The sequence below is a fragment of the Gobius niger genome, assembly GCF_951799975.1.
Source record: "Gobius niger genome assembly, chromosome: 8".
Lineage (NCBI taxonomy): Eukaryota > Metazoa > Chordata > Actinopteri > Gobiiformes > Gobiidae > Gobius > Gobius niger.
The window spans coordinates 38,075,806-38,089,986 of NC_136859.1; the positions used below are offsets into that span (position 1 = coordinate 38,075,806).

The 14,181-nt window shown below is 42.4% G+C and overlaps 1 protein-coding gene across 1 annotated transcript in view; it reads right to left on the reverse strand.

Moving 5' to 3' along the window:
• crppa (CDP-L-ribitol pyrophosphorylase A) overlaps positions 1–14,181 on the reverse strand; it is a 43,956-nt gene that overhangs the window by 10,902 nt on the left and 18,873 nt on the right. The window lies entirely within an intron of this gene.

Genomic DNA, 14,181 nt, shown 5'->3' on the forward strand with positions numbered 1-14,181 from the left:
TAGGAAGGGAAAACTCTCAGCCGGGTTCAGAAAGAGGGCAATGAGATAGAAATGTAAAAGCTGAAGACACAGTTTGTGAATGAGCCGGAGCGCTGGCACAAAGACTGAGCTGGACTTCCCAGACATAAAACGAAATAGATGTCTCGTCACCTCCAATAACACATCAGAGCAAGGGGGCAGTGGGGCAGTGACCTGAGGCAGGTCGGGTTGGAGTTTGTGACAGATCATCCTGGCAGCCATGTTGATCCTTCTGGCCTCTTATTCGATCTCACGTTCAGAGCAAAGGGTCAATCATGTGGGGTCAGAGCGTTGATTAGAGGTGACTCACTTTTACACAGCACGCTTGGAACATTTGAGATGCTTCAATGTTGCCGCTTGAAATTGAATAACAACAAAGAATCACACTGGTCAGCCGCTGTCCTAAACATCATTGACCTTTACAAACCCACAATACTAAAGTTAGCTAAAACAACTGATTGGTTGTCACAAACAGCTTGTCCAAGGCCTCTTCAAAATCCAACTTTTGTGGAGCTACTAACCAGATTTTAATGGTATTGTTATATCCGCATCAAAAACCTGCCAGCTACTCCCAGATTGTGCAGATTATTGTGGTCGCTTAAATACTGAAACTTGCCCTCGGCTGGTGTTTCAAACACTTCAAAGTGGAGGTATCCTACATATTTAGCTTAAAGGATCTGTATCGTGCTATTTTAGCCATTCCAAAGCAAAATATAGGCATTTACAGTGGGGAAAAAAGTATTTGGCCAAAATCCAATAGAATGTCTATGTGAAACTGACCAAATACTTTTTTTCCCCACTGTATATGACATATTGTACCCCTACCACTACCCTCTACTCCAGTGTTTTTCAACCTTTGTTGAGCCAAGGCACATTTTTTTTCATTGAAATAATCACGAGGCACCACCAGCAGAAAATGTTCTCATCAAAGTGTCTTGAATAGGAACACCGTGTAGTCTCACTCGCCACAATACCTCAATACATCACTAATTCTCTTGTCTCAAAGAAATTAAGAGTATTATATGGTTACTCTGCCGATCACTAGACAGCATTGACACTCGAAAACGGTACATTATTTGTGGATAATAATGCATTTGTTTAAAAAAACAAACAAAAAAAAAAACTTGGAGAGATTGGATAATTTCCCAAGGCAAACCAGACAGTATCTCACGGTGCACTAGTGTGCCACGGCACAGGTTGAAAAACACTGCTCTACTCATTGTTGTGTATTAAGTATTTTCTGGAGGTATTCTTCCAACCCGGACGACAAAACGCTTGGATTCCGCCCCCTCTCTCCGCTCATACAACTTTACTGTAGTAGAAATATAAATATCACAGCAAAGAGTTAAGTTATAAGGAGTTGACATCTGCAACACAGCTTCATAAATGGCTAACGCACAAGCTTACATGCGTTTTGATTGACTCATCATTCTGGCCATATTCCGTCTCCAAAGCTTTGTCTCAGAAAAAAAGTACAGCAGAAAGTTGTGCAACAACTGCTCAAACACGAGCTTCGAATCACACGCGCTGCTCCGAGAGCTTCAGCCTCGTGTGCGGAAAGAGAAAATGAAACTACCTTAACCAGCGCATGGCCTGCTCTGCGCTGCTTATCTTTTTTTTTTTTTTTTACTTTGCTGCTGTACCATTTCTTTTCTGTTTTGCTTTCACGTATTGTGAGCCCAGAGGTACTTTTTGTTATAAAGCAGCTTTGAAAGCATTGCCAATTGATTTCTAAGGTTATACATACTGTCTAATAACGATCATTAGGCTATTTCATTTCAAAACGACCTTATTATTTTTTTGATTGCACTTGCCCCGTGATGCACCAAACCACGGGTCCTGCACCGTGAACCAAACCGTTAGAGCTGAACCCCTAATATTTATCCATAAATATTCCACTGTTTCTTGAATTCTATTCCCTGAGTTTATCGAACATATTGTGGTTGTAGTTTATAAGAAAGGAGCACGGGTGCATCAAACACTCTAATTGCAGTTTGTTTGAAATTATTTTTAGCATTCATTATTTTACACATTTGTAGTGGCCATAGTTTTTGGAATGGGTTGGGAACCACTGGTCTACTTAGTGCGGGTCTACAGCTACACTGAGAGGCGGGTTAAAGGGACTAACTCATAATCTCAGAATATCAAATGTGGAGCTCAAAACAGAAAATGTTGGATTATGGGCTTTAATGATGTGGAGGACGTGTAGTTTCAGGTATAATAATGACCCGTATAACCAGGAAGTACAGAACGAATCACTGAAACTGTAGAAGAAGAAACTGCTAAATTGTACAGGATCACTTGAGGATTATCAATGAAGAGAAATACTATTCCCGGTCTTTGACAAGAGAACAACATTATACATGGTTTAAAGCTCAAGGGGTATTATCTCAGTGTTGTTGAGCTTTCCCACCACGTACAACCTGATCAATTATTCAACTTTCCAAGTTCCAAGCAATACCAGATTATGTCTAATCTGGGTGTAAACCAAGTCTAAACTAGAAAAGCACCTAATTTAAATGCATTACAAAAGCATGAATATAAATTAACTAGCATAAAATCACAGATGACCCAAGTACAATGCCGTTAAAGAAGCCTGACAAACACCACCAGAGCGTTTCACTTTAGCAAACATGATTTTGAAATAGATTAACAGTTTGATTTCACTAAAGGCAACACAAATCTATTCGAGTTAAGTCATGAGGCCTGCACAAACTGTTCCATCTTTTAACACCAATCACAAAATCTGGGAACTAACCACTGAAGAGCAAGATCGTCAGTAAATACAAGCCTGTGTCAGTCCGAGAGAGGAAACGACGTGGCGACAGCTCCTCCACTCTCACGGCACAGATCGGTGTAATATTGAATGTTTTTCCTGTGTGTTTTAGGAGCTGCGTTCCCTCTGTGCGTCACCTCATCTCAAAATGACCAGCTTATTGTGGAAAACTCATAACTTTTTCATTGTGTGTGTGTGTGTGTGTGTGTGTGTGTGTGTGTGTGTGTGTGTGTGTGTGTGTGTGTGTTCTGTTCTCACAAGCAATATTACATTTAAAGTGATTCCACCAAGGTTCGCGCAGTGGAAACAAGTCACTATTTAATGGATTGTTTTGGCCCACAGACTTCCTTGGACGGGACAGGAGAGACGAGCATGGTGCTGCAGCCTTAACCATTAGGCCTTTGTGCTGCACTGAAGCATTGAAGCCAAACTAGAGCCCGCCCTCATGGTCACATGTAGAGGCTCGATTGGTTTGAGAGCTGTGGTTCTCAAACTGTGGTACGTGTCCCAGTGGTGGTACATGTGGTTTTTAACGTGGTACACAGGGTCATCTTTACACTTTTAAAATATTTACAGGTAATTTTATCTATTCATTTTGAAATGCACAAGGTCAAGGTCTATTTATATAGCACATTTTAAAAACAGAGTCCTGCCCCAAAAGCTTTCCATATTCAGTACAAAAATACAGACACACAGAAAACAAATTACTGCAACAATGTACAAAAACAAAACAAACAAACTGCAGCATAATCAAAATGTCCAGCTCAGCTTGAATTAAAAGCTCCATCTCCATCTCCTCTGGTTTATCGTCTGGACCGTGGGCTAAAGTCTAAGAGCAACTGGTCCGAGGACCTCAATGATCTTCCCGGAGTGTGCAGGGTCAGCAAGTCTTTTAAATACGAAGGTGCCAAGTCATGAAGAGATTTAAAAACAAACCGTAACATTTTAAACTGGATTCTAAAAGTCACATGAAGCCAGTGGAGAGAGCAAAGCACAGGAGTAATGAGCTCCTGTGGTCTGGTCCCTGTGAGCTGCCGCATTCTGGACGAGCTGGAGTCTGCGGATGGACGACTGGTCAAGGCCGTAATATAATGAGCTACAATAGTCCAGCCGTGACATTTTGAGGGCGTGGACCACTCTCTCAGGTTGGCATGGTGGTAGGTAGGGTTTGACCTTCCCCAAAAGCCTCAGCTGGAAGAGGCTGGTTTTGACCACTGAACTTCTTCTTTGTTTGTCCATTTTAAAAGCACCATCAAAATAAACACCGAGACTCTCTGCAAATGGACGACAGAAAGAGGAGAGGTGGCTACATGCACCAGTGAAAACAGGAAGCTCAATTTCTGTTTTCTTGTTGTTTATATTTTACAAATTGAGCGACATCCAGTCCTTTACATCATCAAGACATTTCTGCAGGGCATGGATTGAGTTTGATCTAACATTAAACGGAAGATAAATCTGAACATCGTCAGCAAAGCATTGGAGTGATATGTTACGTCTTTTAAAGATAGATCCGAGCAGCAACATGTACAGTGAAAACAAAACTGGTCCTAAAACAGAGCCTTGGAGCACTCCACTGTCAAGAGGAGCTTCTCGTGAGTTAAAAGAACCCAGGTTAACAGAAAACGACCAGTCAGTTAGGTACGATCGGAACCAGCTGAGCGCTGTGCCTTTAAATCCTGCACATGACTCGAGGCGGGTAAGTTAGGTGCTTTTCTAGTTTCAACATTGTCTACAACCACCAAGTTTAGATTTTAGACTATGTAGACATATTTAGACACAGTAGAGTTAGGAATTTAACTTTCCAAGTACCACCAGGTCTAGATTTAGATTTCCTTTGGCAACTGTGGCATCTTCAGCGAGAGGGCTGAAGGACAACAAAAATTGCTTATTGTCATTTTCACAGCTGAACAGGAGAGAACATACTACACACACACACACTTTAGATACAACACATCAGGTTCTTGAGCCGTGATCTGTCATCTGAACTCCGGTCTACCATGGAAAACTCTTGTACGACTGAGAGCCTAAACAAACATATCCGCAGAAGGGTGTGACCTTCAGATGGTTGAAAGCAGAGATGAGGGCTGAAACAGTTTTTGAACTGAGCTTTGTTGCATCCAAGAGTCCTGTATGGTCGTCCAAAGGTAAAAGTGTTACAGTTGGCCAGGAGCTGCATTTGGCCCCGAGGTCTCACTTTGCAAACCCCTAACTTTAGAAGCTAGTAAGTCAGAACATCTGTCCACATATCTTGATTTGATTATGTATGAAACAAGTTGACTTTCTCTGCTTTAATTCATTGATTTTTCCAACCTAAGCTGCATTAATCATTATGTTAAACCATTTGAGGAAAGTAAACTGACAAAGAACTTTCTCTGGTCTGTGTTTACTCCAGAGCCATTTGTGTGAACATGAACGTAACGACAGACGGCTCACAACAACACGTCTCTTAACAATAGCCTCATGGTTGACGAGGCATGAAGACAGAACGTCCCGGCCAGGATTTATGAAGTGTGACACCCACAAACCCCGCTCTCCCACCGCCGCCTCCATACTCCCCGCTTTGCTTATCGCACTTTATCACTTACAGAGACATGCGGGCTCAAAGGACACCCCTGCAGCGTTTGGCCACGAGGACAGAAAATGCACAACTTATGAGATTTCCACCTCGATCTAAACTAGATTTTTCTAAATTTCAGAATAAAACAACAAAACAACTCAACTTCATTCAGAGAGCACCTTTCACTCAAAGTGCTTAATATTGGTTTATGAAGGTTGAAAGTCAAATGCTAAGTTTTCTTTTTAAATGCCCAAATGCTTTTTTTTGTTGCATTTATTACTTCTAAAGATTTACAAACATTACATTTAAACAAAGGAATGAAGGACCATTTGGATATTTAATGTTAACTTTGACAGAACGGGCAATGTCTAAGCAAAACTGACACTAAATTTCAGCAATGAAATGTGTTTTGGACTATCATCGTAGTATTTTAAATAAACTTATTAAAGGGACTATACAGAGTTTAAAAATGTTAATATCATGTATTTTCCTGCCCCTACATGTTCCTCCATGTCCTAATGTGTAGAATGAGCCCAGACCTGTTCACCACAACTGCCTCTAAAATCCTGCACTGTCACTCAGAAAGTTGTTACTTTGGGTCTGAAGTGCCGTCATGCACGAGCTTAATATAGAAACTGCAGTTACGCATATGACCTGAGGTGGCAGTGGTGAGTATAAATTGGCAAACTTGCATCTAGCCCCTTTAAGTAAAAAAATGGAATCCTTTCTAATGGCATCTAAGGCCTTCATTTTGTCACCATTAAGAAATACAGCTAGAAAACAGACAATCGCGGGAGGGAAACTTCCTACATGTGAAAGAGACAGGCATTCCAAGTATTGGTTGTAGAAATTAGTTTATGCAACCTCATTATGAGCTTTGATTAAGACTTGGAAATACCAACTGAGGTCTAAAGGCAGAGATTTGCATGTAGTGAGTTCCAGATTTGGTGTTCTATAATCAGTTAAAGGTGCTCATTTTAAGTTGTACAGGACACAGGACATGTCCCCCTCACAATGAAGTGGTCGAAGTGCTCCTAAGCTGTTATTACGCCCCCTTTTTATCCGCTTCGAAAATGGACATGTTTCATATTGTGTGACTATACTTGGATCGTATAAATGCTCACGTAACCACATTTAAATAGGGATAATGTGGAGGAGTTTGGTCGCTTCAAACTTCACCCCGTTTGGCCCCATAAAGAAGAGGAGGAGAGGCTAAATGCTAACCACATCTTTGGTTACTGCGTGACTGAGCACACGCACAAAGACCAGAAAGTTATGCATGAACTCATCTAAGCTCAGGTAGAAACATATCTCAGTGGCCTATTCATTTAAAGCTATATGTGCCATCACCCTTTCAGAGAATCTCTGCACAAAACATCTATTTAACGCACAAAATGACTCCGTGTAGAATCCTAAATATTGATCATTTTCAGAGCTACCTGCAGAGGATGCTCCACTTCACAATGAGGTCAAGACCAACTTAACCATGCTAAAAAGTGCCTTATCCATTAACAGATATTACTTTAAGTTTGAAGAGGTGCAAAATCAATGTGGTGGTGCACAAAAGCACTTTTGACAAGAGTCCTTCCCCTTAAAGCACACTCCCAGGGTATCTCAGGTCAGGTGCAGAAGACACTGGTGTATTGAGAGGTTTGGCTCGCTCAGCAGCCCCCACACCTCACTCCTCTACACAAGCACGAGATGGTAATCGCGATAGAAAGCATGCAAACAGAGGTGCTACAGTATTTGTGCACGTCCATCATAATAATAAGGCCCAGCGCAGACTAAACACGGGGGATTAGAGCGCCCGGCGTGAGCTGAGCGATGGGCTGTGAGAGCGCGGAGGCTAAGGAGGGAGATTTACTCAACCCCCGTGAAAACACACAAAACATACGGGAGGACAAAGGAGTCATAAAAGTGATATATTTGGAAGTGCCTCTGTGTTTGGCTGTTAGTAATCTTATAATAATGCTGAAGATGGAAATAAAAAGCACTGGGCACTAAAAATGATTAAAAATTAAGCACATGTTTAAAGTAGAAACAAAGACAGGTACACATAACCAACAAGCATCTTACTGGGTAATAAACAAACTTAAAGGGAACTATACTGACAGCAGCGATTGATCAAGATTTGCAAATGCATACAACAAAACAATACAAATGAATCCTTTGACAAAAGACAGCTTTAAACAGTAGTCGGCTCAGGTAACAGGGACATTTGGGTTGAGGACCGTCCAGTGTCTTGAAGGACACTTGTGTGACATTTGTTTGGGTCTTCCACTGACTTTTTTTTAACCATAACCCTCAAGATCTTTTAAGAAATTCAAACTGACGTCTTACAGCGGCCCACCTCAGCTGCGAGAGGCTCTGCTTATGCAGCTCAACTACCCGACCACGTGCAGAACTAGGGCGTTTTTATGCACGTCATGACATCCACATTTTTGCACAGATTTGGCCTTTTAAAGACATTGGTCTTAACCTTTTGATGAGCTGCAAAAACAGGCTATTTCAGTTTAATTGTTGTCTTTGCTCAAAATTGTTCTGTTTCACTCCCATTTTTTCTTGTTGCATATTATAGTTCTATACTTGGAACCTTGTTAAGATCCAAACCATGCAAAATGTGAATTTGATGAAACTGGTGCCAGTCCTTAGCAGCTCACGTCTTTGTATGATTTTGTGTATGAAGATGAGACAACGTGTGGCTTGAACCAACTTTACTTTTTAGCTTGTTGGAAATTGTTTCACTTTGCACTGCGTTGGGGACTAGCACAATCTGCTGCAGTTTGAATAAGTTTTGAATAAGAACATTTCATAACAACTACATATCTCCAAGACACATCACCTATTCTAGCTTTCCTCTTTATGTCAATGCCCAGGAGTCCAAAAAGGCTTTCAAAACACCTGGACAGTTCACAGCATCTTTAAAATACTCCAAAATATTCCATAAATTACACTTGCCCCAAATCCCAAACGTGCACGCACTCATACCAAGAGGTCTCCACAGATCAATACGTGCACATTCAGGCTTTGACGAAGCCTGTTGAAATATGCGTGATCCTTAAGAGCGCGCCGCATTACTGCATAAATCTGAATCTGCTCTGCTGTGGGTGGTCAGAACCTGCCCTAAATCTACAGGCAAAACAAACACACGTACGCTCTGCCAGCACACTCATTGAGAAACTCTGGCTTATGTCCGTCTTTGGGTCCGACGCGCAGACTGTTTGTAGCATTAAGTTATCCGTCAAATCTGGGTTAACGTCACATCCAGCCGCAACACCGCGCGGTTTCTTGATCCCTAATCGGAGAAATCAAAGCTGAGTAAACAGCGCTTGGCCTGGCCCAGGTTCGGACACGGTGGATCAGGTTTGATGTCCCGCACATGTTGGAGGAGCTGACCCCACACACAGGAGGGGTCCGTGGGCTTCTGCGGATGCCGGGGGAGTACGGGCGGTCGAGCGCTCAACGCATGTCCGCTGGGAGGTGACGTATGGTTTGAAGACGTAAAATAGAGACAAGTGGTGAGCACAGCGGCAGTGGGGAAGAGGAGGGGAGTAGACTGTCTAAACGTACATGGGAATAAAACTCTATGAAGGCCATGTGATGAATAGAAACCAAGCACAGATCCTTGACACCAACATACTGTATCATGCTGTATCATTACTTTTCTGAGCTTTTAACCATGTTATAATGTTGTTTCCTTGTAAAAAATATATATACAACAACCTGGACCGAACACCTCACTTCATACTTAGTTGTCATGGCGATGTGAACACAGGAAGCAACCTCCCTCTCTCCTGGTAAAGCTCAATTGGACACTTTTGTACGTCTTTGCTGTGTTTCGGTGGAGGTCTGGTGGATTTGTTTATTTTGAGAGTCCAAAATGGTCCTGAAAAAAGCAGCACTGAAGACCAAGACCCCCTACAGCTGCAGCAGTGGAGGTTTCGCAAGACCTACAGGAAATAAAAAAGGGACAAACGAGGAGTTGGTGAAGGACTGTTGTGGAGCGTTGGGAGCTGCAGGAGGAAGAGGTAGGAGGAGCTGACCAGTGCAGAACACCACGCTCTGAAACATTAGCATTTCAATAAAACCCTCAGACAAGAATCCTCCACAAAAGGCAGAAGTGTCATTGATTGTGAACATGGCGTTTCCCAAAAGCGAACGTTTTCCTCGTTCTCTTATCATCGTTTTGATTTTTTTTTTCGAAACAGCACATTATTTACACAACATGCTTTCTGCATTCACACTCTACTATATTTAACTGGGAAAAAAACTGTCCTGAGAAAAGATAAAGTCCCTGTTTCATCACAATCAGTCATGGAGCGCGGGGAGGAGAGAGAAGAGAGAGCCAACCACTTTCAAACATTTTTGTCTCGTCCACAAAAACTCATAAACGTTAAATTGCTAGCAAGCCATGAGCTGAAAGTGGTTTGTATTCGTCCTATATCATATCATCTTTCCCACTGGTGCCTGCAGAGAGATTTCCAGGTCTTTTCGAAATCCTAACCCACACAGGCTCGCCATCACTGTCTTATCCTTAAAGCAAATTTCCTTGCCTCTATAGAACAATATACAGCACTTTTCTTCTATTTATCTTGAACTACTGCACATTTTGGAAAGCAATGCACTCTTTGAATCAGCCCTCACTTCCCCCTCTCCTCACAGCCAGACCTGCAGGACAACATACGAGTTAGATTAAGGGTTATCTGAGGAGACAACACCTTTAGGCCCTGGACAATGGCTGGATTTGGAGAAGGGCTCAGTTTGGAGTGCGCACCGACCGCAGACACAGGGCCCGTGGGTGCTGTGGGCTGACCCCTGTGGGTGTGAATGCAGAGGTGTGACAGCCTCACCCCGGCTCTGGTTTCAGTGGCTGCCTGTGATGGGGGAGCGAGGCGAGGGGCTTAGCGGTCTGACAGATGTGCTGAGAGGAGACTACTGCGGGAGCTGAGGGCTGAACTGAAGACTGGATCAAACCTAACAGTTTTTTGTCGGCCAACTGACCTCAAGTCAACTACTCTTTGACGCCTATTTAATCAAGAAAGTCTCACTGAGGTTTAGAGGGGACCCTACTGTACATGTTTTAATTGTAGGGGACCCAGATTAACAACAGGAAACCTAAAGTACCTCATAAACACAAACAACAATAGAACATACAAACTTGCCTCGCTTGGTGCCAAGGTCAAACCAAGAACCTTGGTCTCATTCATTTAAATAGGCTTTTCCACCTTCGTTTGGTACTCAAAGCATTCTTGTTATGGGGCAAGAGCACTAATCACTGTGCCATCCTTCTACAACAACATAGACTTAATGATATGGTGTATAGAGGTCAAACAATGTTTGTTTGTTTCCATCGCATCCATAAATCGATCGATATCTAAAAAGCTTTATAGTACTGTTTAGTACTGTATAGTACTGTTCTTTTTCTGTAGAACTGCCTTTAAATACATTATACCAGTCATTATTTAAACACTTAAGACTCTTATTTAACTCATATTTATCATGTTGGCTGCACGCAAATGAAGCCATGGTTTTCATTCACTTCTTAGTCCATTAACAGAAAACTCATACTCATACTGAAATAGAAATCCCTGAAAGTAGGGATGGGCCAAGATCTTTTTATTTCACTGCGATGCATCCAATATCGGCTGACAGGCATTTAAAAGAATATTTAGTTAATACATTGAGTGCCGCGCTGTTTTTGGAATTTATCTGTTGACTACCAACAATTCAGACCATTTTTCATGATATTTGTAGCTGTGTTAGAGCTATGGACACAAGCTATGGCTCATTTGAAAGCTGAGAATCTAAGCTCTTCATAAGTGGAAACAGTTTAATTCTACGTGCCTGCCTCGGTTCACGTTTTTTTTTCTAGATTTGGAGATAAAGGGGGTTTTAGGCAACGCTCTCCTTTCTGATTAACTCCTCTCTCCTCTCTGGACGGACACTAACGTTATGGGAAGAGGCAAATGCCGAAATATTACGGTTTCAAGTAAATTTTCAATGACAACACGTTTTGAAACACCACGTGTTGCCCCTGATCGGTCGCTTTTAAAAACACACATCGCGTGTGCATTTAAACAGCCTGGTTCTCGGATTGAAGACTTAACCCCGATGTTTCTCGGCCGTCCTTGGATCAATTTTGACTATTTTAAAACTCAGAGAAACGTTAACATCTCAACTGTTTCGATCTGTCCATGGGAAGCTGCTCTGCTTTGTCAAACGTGCTCCAGAGAGCGAGAGAGAAGTGTCGGGTTTACAGCTGTTCGCTTCGCAACACCACGCCCCCGCGGACACACGAAAACACAACAACATATGAAATGTCCAGTTTGTGACTTTTCACAAGGTTTTGATCGTCATTTATTTCTCTTCTGTTCATCACAGAGCTACCAAAATCACACATAGGGTGCATTGAGTGTCTAGTTTTCTAATAATAATAATAATAATAATAATAATAATAATAATTAAAAAAATGCAAAAATGGGTTTTTCCGTTTTTGGCTCTCAATGTGTTAATAGTTACCCACAAATGTTTACACAATATATTGGTTTGCACTTTTAAAGTGATTTTCATTTTGTTAAACTGTTCAGTAAAAGGAAATATTTCATTATCACATTATTTATTATACCAAATTATGTCAAAAGCTCATCTCCTCTCGTTCTCGTGAACCCAATCTCGTGTCTCGTCTCGTAGAATTTGTGTCTCCACCCACCTCTACGGAAGCCGTGACTAACGACTACAACACAAGCTGCTACAAATCCAAAAAGGAGTGAGTAGAAGTACTTTACTTAATAAAATCTTGAAATACCAATCTATAATGAATCATTCTTTCACATAATGTAACAGCAACAAAGATCAAGATACACATCAGCTACAAATAACCAAAAGACAGGATGATTTAAGCCATCATTCCTTCTATTCATGTTGTCTGTCTTAAACACTTTCTAATTTGCAGAATGTTTTGACTAGTCCACAAAACCACCACATTGAGCGTTAACCTCCACAATGTCGGTCACAGCACATTAGCAGTGATTAATTGTTGAAAGTAAAGATTTTGGTGAAAGCAGTCAAGACCTTGGTGACCCCCAACCCAGATATGGGTGTCCCGGCAGACCCTCACTGGGAGGGGGGGGTGTCTGGTGTCGTCTGACTGCCTTTCAGAGCGGGTTATGATCGGGTACAGGAGAATAGACCTGTCCCCTCCCTCCGGGGCTCCTTTCTTTCGGCCCTCTTTGCTGCTAATCTGCCCCGGTTTAGGATTCCCACCGCGGCTCAGTGAAGGGCCAGGAAGCGGGGGCTTGGGTAAACATGAGGGCCCTCAGTGCAGAGGATTACAACAGCCATGCATCACTGTGACAGCGGCCTTTTCAGCGCATGACAAGTGTCCGGAGCCGAGGAGGAGGGATCCGATGACACGAGCCGTCATCACAGCAGCCAGAGATAGCCTAGGACATCAGCACTTTCACAACTATGGAGGTGCGGGCTCGCAAAGCTGATGGAGATGCAAAGATAGGGTATGACAAAACATGACAGAATCATTAACCAGTAAGTCCAACGTCTATAAGTCCAAAAATGTTTTCTAAGGAGGTGCGGGAAGCAGCAAGAGCGTTGTTTGTAGTGCACCACGCTTAAGCCCAGACACCCATTTCTCTAAGTGAAGCCCTCAGGCTACTGGCCAAAGCACTGACCGTTGTTTGGACACAACATACCAGCTACTTCTTTAGGAACGCTTTTATTGTGCCAGGTGGAAGATCGGGCCCTGAATGTCCAAACTTTCTATATCAATTTCAATAAAGTGTTATATGTGTAAAGGCGACCCCGTCTTGTTCATTGCTTGGGTTATTCAGGTTCAAATTGGGATAGGAATTGGGGATAAGTTTGGATTGATCTGGGTGGACATGTCATCTCGTTGAATCAGAGTATTTGACCTTGTCTTGCAATTCTGTTTGTTGAACACTCTTTTGCTGAGTTAGTGAGATCTTACTTGTCTCATGGAAGTCTTTAGATAAATAAGGAACCATCACCCCTCTTCTCTTAACCTAATGCTACTGGTAACAACATATTTTCAGAGAAGGGAATCTTTTTTTACATCACCCAAAGTGTTTCAGAAGACTGAGGCTGCAAGTCTGTCATCAGCCCCTCTGACCACCCACCAGCCATCACTCAGACCACACACACTAGCACTACCTGGTGTTCCCACATCCCACCTGAACATCCTCGGTTAGCACATCCCGGTGCTAATCAGCACAAACCTGACAGGATCGGGCATTCACAAGGTTCTGTCAAGAACAGCAGACCTTTATTTCATGGGGTTATATACAGTATATCGTCCAACCGCCCAGAGTTCCCTCTCAGATGACAAATGTGACGTCTTAAACCCCTGTGGCGACCAACTGAACAGTGAAAGTGAAACTCAAGTCAAGCCTCACTAGAGAGAACTAACTTTGGACACAAATACACATCGGTAAAGGATCAGTTTCCCCTCGCTGTCCCCTGAGCTCCAGTGATTAAACTATCAGGTTCAAAATCTATTTATCACACGGACGGCGTCCAATGCAGAGGCTGGAACCCGACATTTCTCAACTTGAGTGATAAGACCCTGGGGACAACTGAGGAGAATTGTGCAGCAAAAGCATGACTGCAGCCTTTGAAAATGTTACATGTTCACTAAAAGAGAAGATACTGTATAAGGAGGGTTCGGGAGAAGGAATATCAATTGAATAGTAGTTGCAATTTCAACTGTTACTGTTAACAACATACAACGCAATTGTAGAGGAGATGAAATGCCTTCAGGAAAGAACTAAAGGCAGGTTCTTTGAACTTCTTTCAAGTG